An 11,786-nucleotide genomic window follows, 5' to 3' on the forward strand; every position below is an offset into this window, starting at 1 on the left:
CATTGATACAAAATGTCCAGAATAGGCAAATCTATGCAGATTGGTAGGTATATAAGTTTGAGGATATAATAAGGGACAGAGGGGTGGTAGTTAAATGGTACAGGGTTTCTTTTTTTTTTGATTGAAGTATAGTTGATTTACAATGTTGTGTTAGTTTCTGCCGTACAGCAAAGTGATTCAGTTATACATATGTATACATTCCTTTTTATATTCTTTTCCATTATGGTTTATCACAGGATATTGAATATAGTTTCCTGTGCTATACAGTAGGACCTTGTTATTTATCCGTTCTATATATAATAGTTTGTGTCTGCTAACCCCAAACTCCTAATCCATCCCTGCCCCACCCCTTGGCAACCACAAGTCTGTTCTCTATGTCTGTGAGTCGGTACAGACTTTTTTGGGGTTTTTTTTCAATTTTATTTATTTTACTTTTGGCTGCATTGGATCTTCATTGCTGCGTGCGGGCTTTCTCAAGTTTTGGCGAGCAGGGGCTACTCTTCATTGTGGTGTGCGGCCTTCTCATTGTGGTGGCTTCTCTTGTTGTGGAGCACGGGCTCTAGGCGTGCGGGCTTTAGTAGCTGTGGCACGCAGGCTCAGCAGTTGTGGCTCGCGGGCTCTAGGGCACAGGCTCAGTAGTTGTGGCGCACGCGCTTAGCTGCTCCGCGGCATGCGGGATCTTCTCAGACCAGGGCTCGAACCCACGTCCCGTGCATTGGCAGGCAGATTCTTAACCACTCTGCCACCAGGGAAGTCCCCGGTACAGAGTTTTTGATGAAAAACTCTGATGAAAAGTTTTAGATCGTGATGAAAAACGATCTAAAATTAACTGCGGTAATGGTTGTACATATCTGTGAATACACTAAAAACTGCTGAATTGTACAATTTAAATGGGTGAATTGTATAGTATGTGAATCATTTCTCAGTAAAACTGTTTTAAGGAAAACAGGTATTTGAACCAAACCCTCCCCATCTCCCATTTTTTTTAACAAATGGGAAATGTAAAAGGTGCAAAATTAAGATTCAAATGATGTGACTGAACTCTCAGAGAAAACAGCTTGCTTCATCTAAGCCTCTGCATAAACACCCTCAAATCCTATCTCAAAACACAGTATCTCCTCTATTCAAGTGTCCAACACAGTAGTCATTAGCCACATGTGGCTACTGAAATTTAAATTAAGATTAAGTTACATTGAAAGTCAGTTCCTCATTCTCACTAGCTGCATTTCAAGTGCTCAGTTGTCACATACGGCTCATGGCTACCAAACTGGACAGCGCAGATACAGAATACTTCCACCACTGCAGAATGTTCTGTCAGACAGCCTCTCTTATACCTACTCTGAACACGGATCAGGTAAGGGATTTCCAAGATGAGAATGCCCTGGGCCCTGCCCATAAATGGCTTACACTCTAGCTGCAGGAATAAAAGTAACTCCAGGCTAAACTAAATACTCTTTTGTGTTCCTGGTGTGCTCTGTTTCTTCTTCTAGAGTATCACACACTGAAATTAACCACTTACTGGGCAGTCTCATCCCTTAGCACCGCGGCTCTCAGTCTTGGCTGTGCATTAGAATCACCTGGGAAGCTTCTTAATCCTCCAATCTTCTGGCCACATCCCAACCCAACTGAATCAGAATCTCTAGGCGAGGGACCCAGGCACTGGGATTTTTAAAGCTCCCCACCGGGTTCCATCACAGAATGAAGGTAGAAAACCACTGCACTGTAACGTGAACTTTTCCAGGGAAGGTAACATCTTACTCAAGTGTAAATTCACCTTCCCAATGCCCTCTCCAACTTGCCCCCTCCATCTCTCCAAGCCCAACACTCAGCCCAGTGGCCAGCAAGTGAAAGACATTCAGCAAATGTTTGTTAAGCCGCGAATGCAAACGATCAAAGCCTCAGCAGGGATTCAAAGGGTTTTAGGGGCTCACAGGATGAAGAAGCACATCTGACTGGGAGAAACTGGGAAGATTTCATGGAGGAATGGGCATGGGAAATGGACTTTGAAGTATGGGCAACATTCTAAGAGTATGAGATGAGGGAGGCAGAGACAGAGAGGAAAATGTACTCCTCAGAGACTGGAAACACGAGAATGGACATGGCGGAACACAAGAGGTGGAGAGGTGGCTGAGATGACTTTGCAAAAGTAAAAACGCTTATGACTAACTTCACGGGCTAACAATAGCTTTCAAGGGTGATGGGAACTACATTTTGGGAAGATGAAACTAGCATTAAATGTACACTCAGAGAGTTTAACAAGGAGGCTTGAGTAGAAAAAGGATGTTGGTCTGAAAGAGTGATGTGGATGAGAACAGAAAGAACCCATCGGACATGTTTTAAAGATTAATTCTATAGACCTCAGCAACTGAATGCACATAGAAGGAAAGAAAGAGAACGATGGCAGACATGACTCCAAGATTTTAAGGCCTACCAACAACAAAAATGGTGCTATCATTTTCAGAACGAGAATAAGGTTTTGGGAGAACGTTCAGCACTCTCTTGTTCAACGTTTACAAAATACCTGCTGGATACTGGGCACTGTGGTAAGTGACAGGGCTACCAGGAAACTAGACCAGCCAGGTCTTCTTTAAGAAACTTACACTCTAGTGGGGGATGACAATGAATTGGCAAAAAAAAAAAATTTCAGATAGTGATAAGTCATATAAGGAAAATAAAACAAGGCAATGGTGTAGATGGATTAGGTAATGCTGGGTATTTTAGAGAAGGCCTCTGAGGAGATGAAACATGGCCTCAAATTCTCTATCATTTCTCGCACTTAGAGATGGAGTTTGTTTCCTTTCCTCCTAAATATGGGCTGGCCGTGTGACCAGCCAAAATACTGTGGTAGAAGAAATGCTGTGTTGGTTCTGGGCCTGGCCTAACCTATACCAGGATCAGCTGCTTCTACTTTATCACTCTGGAACACCTGCTTTTGGGACACCCTCTTGGAACTCAGCCACCACGCTTTGAGAATGCCAAGTCACCTGGAGAGACCACGTGCAGGGGCACACTGAGCTCCCAGTTGGCAGCCAACATCAACGACCAGCCATGTGGGTAAGCCTTCTAGGTGGTTCCAGTCCAATCCCTTGGTAACTGACTTGGTGATCCTGCCAACATCATGTGGAAAAAAATAACTACCCAGCTGAGCTCAGTCAAGCCCCACAAGCCACGGACTCATGAGAGATGATAAAATGGTTGTTGAAAGCCCCTAAACTTTGGGGTGGTTTGTTACACAGTGGTAGATAACCACATTTAAACAGAAAAATGATAAGCTAACCTTAGGAAGACTTAGGAAAAGAAAACCCAGAGAGAGGGCATAGCAGGCATAAAGGTCCAAGCAGGGATTATGTTTGAAGCATTCAAAGAACGGGCAAGAAGGCCAGAACAACTGGGTCCTGGGAATGAGTTGGAGGGGAGAAGGGGAATAGGCCACAGTAATGAGTGTGGTTTTTACTCTAAGTGTAATAGGAAGCCACCCACTAGAGAGGTGTGGTTTTTTTTTGAATTTTTGAATTTTATTTTATTTTATTTTTTTATACAGCAGGTTCTTATTAGTTATCCATTTTATACCCATCAGTGTACACATGTCAATCCCAATCTCACAATTCATCACACCACACCACCAGCCCCCCGCCACTTTCCCCCGTTGGTGTCCATACATTTGTTCTCTACATCTGTGTCTCCACTAGAGTTTGAGCACAGACGAGATAGAATCTGGGTTACATTCTACAATGACTGGGGCTACTATGTGGAGGCTGGAAGAGAAGAGCAAAAGCAAGAGACTAGAAAGGAGGATTTGCAGTAGTCCAGTTGAGAGATGAAGGAGGCATGAACTAAGACAGCAACAAAGGTGATGATAAATGATGAGATTTTTAAAATTTGAGGTAGACATTACCACATGTGGCGAAGACCAGCTAACAGGTCACCAAGCACATTCCATCTTCTTCCTTCTGGACACATGGTAACTACACATCCCAGCCCATCCTCCTGTTAAGTATGTGACAATTAAGTCCTGGCCAGCACAACAGCAGTGGAAGGGATATGCAACACATCCATGAAAGCCTCCCACACGTGACCCTCCATCAGCTGGCCCCCTTGACCATCAGGGAATGGGGAAGGCACTGAGCCCTAGAGGAGGGCAGCCAAACTAAAGGAGCTGGGACCCTAAATGACCACATGCAAGGCCACCTACTAAGTGGGAACATGTTTTTTGACTTTCATGTGAACAAAAATACATTTCTTTTATGGTAAGCCCTGAGATTTGGGGGTTTGTTTTTTTAACACCATCTTGTGCTACCCTAACTAATCCAGAAATACACTGCAGAAATTGCTGGCAAATTGGATGTAAGAAGTAAGGACAAGAAAAGATTCAGGATGACATAAAGGTTTGTGATCATGGCAACTTGGAGAATGGGAAAGACTGAGGGACACTCAGGTGAGTAGATAGCAAGTTCTGACATATCAAGAGTTCTGTTTTAGACACAGTACATTTCAGATGTCTACTAATATCAAAGTGGAGATGTCTAATACACAGTATGGAGCTAAGGAGAGGAGTGGGGCTACAGAAACACAGTTGGGAGCCATCAGGATGTAGATGAGGTTTAAAGCCATAGACTGGGTAAGATCACCATAAGATCCATTAAGAAGATAAAAGACTGTGATAAACCATATTAACAAATTAAAGGAGAAAAACCATATGATCATCTCAATAGATGCAGAGAAAGCTTTTGACAAAATTCAACACCCATTTAAGATAAAAACCCTGCAGAAAGTAGGCATAGAGGGAACTTTCCTCAACATAATAAAGGCCATATATGACAAACCCACAGCCAATATCATTCTTAATGGTGAAAAACCGAAACCATTTCCACTAAGATCAGGAAGAAGAAAAGGTTGCCCACTCTCACCACTATTATTCAACATAGTTTTGGAAGATTTAGCCACAGCAATCAGAGAAGAAAAGGAAATAAAAGGAATCCAAATCGGAAAAGAAGAAGTAAAGCTGTCACTGTTTGCAGATGACATGATACTATACATAGAGAATCCTAAAGATTCTACCAGAAAACTACTAGAGCTAATCAATGAATTTGGCAAAGCAGCAGGATACAAAATTAATGCACAGAAATCTCTGGCATTCCTATATACTAACGATGAAAAATCTGAAAGTGAAATCAAGAAAACTCTCCCATTTACCATTGCAACAAAAAGTATAAAATATCTAGGAATAAACCTACCTAAGGAGACAAAAGACCTGTATGCAGAAAATTATAAGACACTGATGAAAGAAATTAAAGATGATACAAATAGATGGAGAGATATACCATGTTCGTGGATTGGAAGAATCAACATTGTGAAAATGACTCTACTACCCAAAGCAATCTATAGATTCAATGCAATCCCTATCAAACTACCACTGGCATTTTTCACAGAACTAGAACAAAAAATTTCACAATTTGTATAGAAACACAAAAGACCCCGAATAGCCAAAGCAATCTTGAGAACGAAAAACGGAGCTGGAGGAATCAGGCTCCCTGACTTCAGACTATACTACAAAGCTACAGTAATCAAGACAGTATGGTACTGGCACAAAAACAGAAAGATCAATGGAACAGGACAGAAAGCCCAGAGATAAACCCACACACATATGGAGAGCTTATCTTTCATAAAGGTGGCAGGAATGTACAGTGGAGAAAGGACAGCCTCTTCAATAAGTGGTGCTGGGAAAACTGGACAGGTACATGTAAAACTATGAGATTAGATCACTCCCTAACACCATACACAAAAATAAGCTCAAAATGGATTAAAGACCTAAATGTAAGGCCAGAAACTATCAAACTCTTAGAGGAAAACATAGGCAGAACACTCTATGGCATAAATCACAGCAAGATCCTTTTTGACCCACCTCCTAGAGAAATGGAAATAAAAACAAAAATAAACAAATGGGACCTAATGAAACTTCAAAGCTTTTGCACAGCAAAGGAAACCATGAACAAGACCAAAAGACAACCCTCAGAATGGGAGAAAATATTTGCAAATGAAGCAACTGACAAAGGATTAATCTCCAAAATTTACAAGCAGCTGAATAACAAAAAAACAAACAACCCAATCCAAAAATGGGCAGAAGACCTAAATAGACATTTCTCCAAAGAAGATATACAGAATGCCAACAAACACATGAAAGAATGCTCAACATCATTAATCATTAGAGAAATGCAAATCAAAACTACAATGAGATATCATCTCACACCAGTCAGAATGGCCATCATCAAAAAATCTAGAAACAATAAATGCTGGAGAGGGTGTGGAGAAAAGGGAACACTCTTGCACTGCTGGTGGGAATGTGAATTGGTTCAGCCACTATGGAGAACAGTATGGAGGTTCCTTAAAAAACTACAAATAGAACTACCATATGACCCAGCAATCCCACTACTGGGCATATACCCTGAGAAAACCATAATTCAAAAAGAGTCATGTACCAAAATGTTCATTGCAGCTCTATTTACAATAACCCGGAGATGGAAACAACCTAAGTGCCCATTATTGGATGAATTGATAAAGAAGATGTGGCACATATATACAATGGAATATTACTCAGCCATAAAAAGAAAGGAAATTGAGCTATTTGTAATGAGGTGGATAGACCTAGAGTCTGTCATACAGAGTGAAGTAATTCAGAAAGAAAAAGACAAATACCGTATGCTAACACATATATATGGAATTTAAGGAAAAAAATATCATGAAGAACCTAGGGGTAAGACAGGAATAAAGACACAGACCTACTGGAGAACGGACTTGAGGATATGGGGAGGATATGGGAAGGGTGAGCTGTGACAGGGCGAGAGAGAGGCATGGACATATACACACTAACAAATGTAAGGTAGATAGCTAGTGGGAAGCAGTCACATGGCACAGGGATATCGGCTCAGTGCTTTGTGACTGCCTGGAGGGGTGGGATAGGGAGGGTGGGAGGGAGGGAGATGCAAGAGGGAAGAGATATGGGAACGTATGTATATGTATAACTGATTCACTTTGTTATAAAGCAGAAACTAACACACCATTGTAAAGCAATTATACCCCAATAAAGATGTTAAAAAAAAAAAAAAAAGAAGATAAAAGACTGAGTCCTAGGGCATGCCAACATTTGGAGGTCAGAAAAAATAGGGGGAACTGACGAGACACTGTCAGTGAGTACTAGTAAGGCAGGAAGAAAACCAGGAGAGGCTGGTATTCCAGAAGCCATGTGAAGAAAGAAGGGAACAGATAACTACATCAAATGCTGCTGAAAGATCAGGTGATCAGAGGGCAGCAAACTGACCACTGGATTTGGTACAGCAGTTTTTAACAAAGTGTTAGGGACAAGAGCCTGACAGGAATAAAGGAAGAATTCAGGTAAAGGTTTGGGGTTAAGATGACATAGTAACTCCTTGTTCCAAAGCACTCCCCAGACTCCTACTTCTGGCCAAGATGGAGTAACAGAGATCAGATTTACCTTCCTGCCTGAACAACCAAGAAAGAACCCTGCATAAAATATATGAGATGGGCTTCCCTGGTGGCACAGTGGTTGTGAGTCCACTTGCCGATGCAGGGGACATGGGTTTGTGCCCCGGTCCGGGAAGATCCTCATGAGCGGCTGGGCCCGTGAGCCATGGCCACTGAGCCTGCGCATCAGGAGCCTGTGCTCCGCAACGGGAGAAGCCACAACAGTGAGAGGCCCACATACAGCAAAAAAAAAAAAAAAAAAAAATGAGATGGTTTTCAAGAAACTGGACACCAGGCAAGAAAGAATGGTGGTCCTTGAAAGATGGGAAGCAAACATGGACAGCCCTTCCACTGTCCCAGGCTACTGTCTTAAGTAACCACGGGCACCCAGAGGGGAAATTCAGGGAGAGCCCAGGAGCTGGGATCATTGAGGAGATGGAGTTGAGTCTGGAGAAATTAAGGCAGCTGGAGTTCAGAAGGGAAATTTGCATAGAGACAGACCTGCAGAGGTCTGCAGAGGGTCCCTATTACTCCATCTTGGCCCCAGCTCCTTCAAAAACCCAAATTTCCTGAGTGATAGGACTGTCTGTTATGCTAACAAGGTGCCTCATGGTGGGCTCCTAGATAGCTTCAGGTTGGGGAACGGTCATCCAAAAGACCAAGCACATGATTAGAGGGTTGGAACTTTCAGCCATCCAACCTCTGGGGATGAGAGGACAGCTGGAGACTGAATTCAATCTTGTGGTCAATGAATCAATCATGCCTATGGACTGAAACCCTGATAAAAACTCTGGACACTGAGGCTCAGAGGAGCTCCCTGGCTGGTGACACAGTGATGTACTGAGATGGTGACACACCTGGATTCCATGAGGACACAAAAGCTCTGCGTTCTCCCCCACAGACTTTGCCCCTATGTGTCTCTTCATTTGGCTGATCTTCATCTATAGCCTTTATAATAAAACCATTAACTGTAGAACTTTCAGTGAGTGGTTCTAGTGAATTACCCAATCTGATGGGGTAATGGGAAGCCCTCAATCTACAGCCAGTTGGTCAGAAGTACAGGGGGCCCCCAAGACATGCATCTGATGTGGGGAAAGTCTTGTAAAGGACTTTGCCTTAACTTGTGGGGTGTGCAGTAACTGGACTGGATAGTTAGGGTCAGAATTGAACTGAATTAGTCTGTATCAGAGGAATTGGTATGAGAACAGACTCCCTTGAATGTTCAGCACCACACTGATCAGTGCACACATAGGAGAAAAGTACCTGAGGCCTGAGAAAGAATCATGGAAAAGATTCAATTCAAAAACAAAGAGTAAAAATTAATAAATTAGAAAACATGTAATAGAGAAGATGACAAAACCAAAACCAAAACTTGGTTCTTTGAAATGATGAATAAAATTGATAAACCTATAGTAAGATTAATGAAGAAAAAGAGAAGGCCCCCAAAACCAATATCAAGAAACAGGTTAAATTCATTCATGATTAAAACAAAACACTTAACAAACCAGGAATAAAAGAAAACTTTGTCAGAGTACTACAGCAAGCATCACACTTGGTGGTAAATATTGAAACCCTTCCCTCTGAGATCAAGAATGAGACAAGGGAGAAGGTACTGGAGGGCTTCTGAGACGATGGCAATGTTCTACTCCTTAACCTGGATGGTAGTTACATAGGTGCTTGCTTTTTAATAATTTGCTAAGGTGAACACTTGTATTTTACACACTTTTCTGTATGTATATTTCACATTTTACAAAAGGTTTTTCTCCCCCCGTGGGAAAGACTAATTAAGATATAGTTATGGGGCTTCCCTGGTGGCATAGTGGTTGGGAGTCCGCCTGCCGATGCAGGGGACACGGGTTCATGCCCCGGTCCGGGAAGATCCCACATGCCGCGGAGCGGCTGGGCCCGTGAGCCATGGCCGCTGAGCCTGCGCGTCCAGAGCCTGTGCTCCGCAACGACGGGAGAGGCCACAACAGTGAGAGGCCTGTGTACAGCAAAAAAAAAAAAAAAAAAGATATAGTTATGCTTATTTGCAAGGCAGATATAGAGACACAGATGTAGAGGACAAACTTATGGATACCAAGGCGGGGAAACAGGGGCAGGATGAACTGGGAGATCGGGACATATATACACTACTATGTATAAAATAGATATCAAAAACCTACTGTATAGCACAGGGAACTCTACTCAGTGTTCTGTGGTGACCGAAACTGGAAGGAATCTAAAAGAGAGGGGATATATGTATATGTATAACTGATTCGCTTTGCTGTACAGCAGAAACACATTGTAAAGCAACTATACTCCAATGAAAATTATTTTTAAAAAAGTATTGTTACAGTCTAAACTGCATCCCTCCACCAAATTCATATGTTGAAGTGCTAACTCCCAGCTCTTCAGAATACTGTATTTAAAGGCAGGATCTCTAAACAAGTAATTAAGTTAAAAATGAGGTCATTAGCCCTAATCCAACATTACTCATGTCCTTATAAGCAGAAATTTGGACACAGGTCAGAGGGAAGATGATGCGAAGACACAGGGAGAAGACGGCCACCTGCAAGCCACAGAGAGAGGCCACAGAGAAACCCACCCTGCTGACACCTTGATCTTGGACTTCCAGCCTCCAGAACTGTGAGAAAATTAATTTCTGCTGTCTAAGCTGCCCAGTCTGTGGTACTTCATCAAGGTAGTCCTAGCAAACTGATACAAATTTCTTTAGACATAAAAAATACTAATAAAGTCTACAACCCACAGATTCTTGATATGTTAAAGAAGTTTAACCTCAATGAGGAAAGGTGTGAATAAAAGAAACAACAACGAGCATGGGAACTGATCAAGCATATCGATAAATTTAGTAAACAACTGATAGTTTTTTTTAAAAACCTAACTTTCTATGTTTAAAAATGTAAAGCCAAAATACTAGATAACAATAATGATGGGGAAGGCATTCTAAAATCCGTCACGCTCCAGAGATGCTTAGAAATACTGGATAACTGTATACTGGGGGAAAAAAAAGAGTTAAGCTAAGGAATAAAGCCTTGAGAAGACCCAAATACAAAAGAAGAGAGTAAAGACTAATGAGAGTAATAGAAGGCAAGCTAAAAACATGCAGTGTTTTATGCAAGAGGGGCTTAATTTGAAGAAGGTATTAGTCAACTATATTAAATACTTCAGAGAAAATGAGAAAAATAAAGTTTGAAAAAAGCCGTTGGATTGGTTAATTAGCTGGTCATCTGTGAACTGACTTTCACAGAATGACAGGGAGAAGCCTAATTCTAAGCAGTTAAGAACTAAGGTGAATAGAGAACAGACTTGTGGTTGCCAAGGGGGAGGGGGTTGGGGGAGGGATGGAGTGGGATGGTGGGGTTAGCAGATGTAAGCTATTATACATGGAATGGATAAACACCAAGGTCCTACTCTATAGCACAGAGAACTGTATTCAGTATCCTATGATAAACCATGATGGTAAAGAATATAAAAGAAGAATGTATATATATATGTATAACTGAATCACTCTGCTGTACAGCAGAAATTAACACAACATTGTAAATCAACTCTACCTCAATGAAAACAAAACAAAAAAAGAACTAAGGAATTCCCTGGCGGTCCAGTGGTTAGGACTCCACACTTTTCCACTGTGTGGGCCCGGGTTCAATCCCTGGTCCGGAACTAAGATCCTGTAAGCCACATGGCGCGGCCAAAAAAAAAAAAAAAGAACTAAATAGGTGACAAGGGGAGTGTCTGAACTGAGCAGAGACTCGGAAAAGATGGCAGTGTCTAATACCAAGGCTACAGTTAAGGCTTTTCATAGGCAACAAAGTTTTACATGACTTCATCAACAGAAATGAATGAGGAAGGATGGAAATAAAGGTTCTAAAGCAAAAAGAAGAGAAGCTCAAAGTTCACATTACTGTTTGATATCAAGAGGATACTGAAAAAGCCCACTGAAAAACCCAGAGTGTCCCTGTGCACGCAGAGGCTGGGATAGAGAATGGAGATGTGGAAAAACAGCACTAAAGGGAGCATTCCACAAAGGGAGATGAATCAAAACGCCTGTCAAGCAGCTGAGTTTTGACTATGACCCCCACAAAGTCATGCTATTGGCAACTATGCTATTTTCTCCAATAATGATCAGCAGATCCAGGGATAGGGTTTAGCAATGCAGAAATGATGGAAGACCAGGAGGTGATGCAGAATAGTGAAATCAGCTGCAAAGTCAGGGCCTCCTGCCAAATCCCTGTGGTCACTGATTTCTCCTTGAGAAATCCTTCAGATAATCTCACACTTCCTCCAAACAAAGCCACATCTAA

This window comes from Phocoena phocoena, chromosome 1, assembly GCF_963924675.1.
Source record: "Phocoena phocoena chromosome 1, mPhoPho1.1, whole genome shotgun sequence".
Taxonomy (NCBI): domain Eukaryota; kingdom Metazoa; phylum Chordata; class Mammalia; order Artiodactyla; family Phocoenidae; genus Phocoena; species Phocoena phocoena.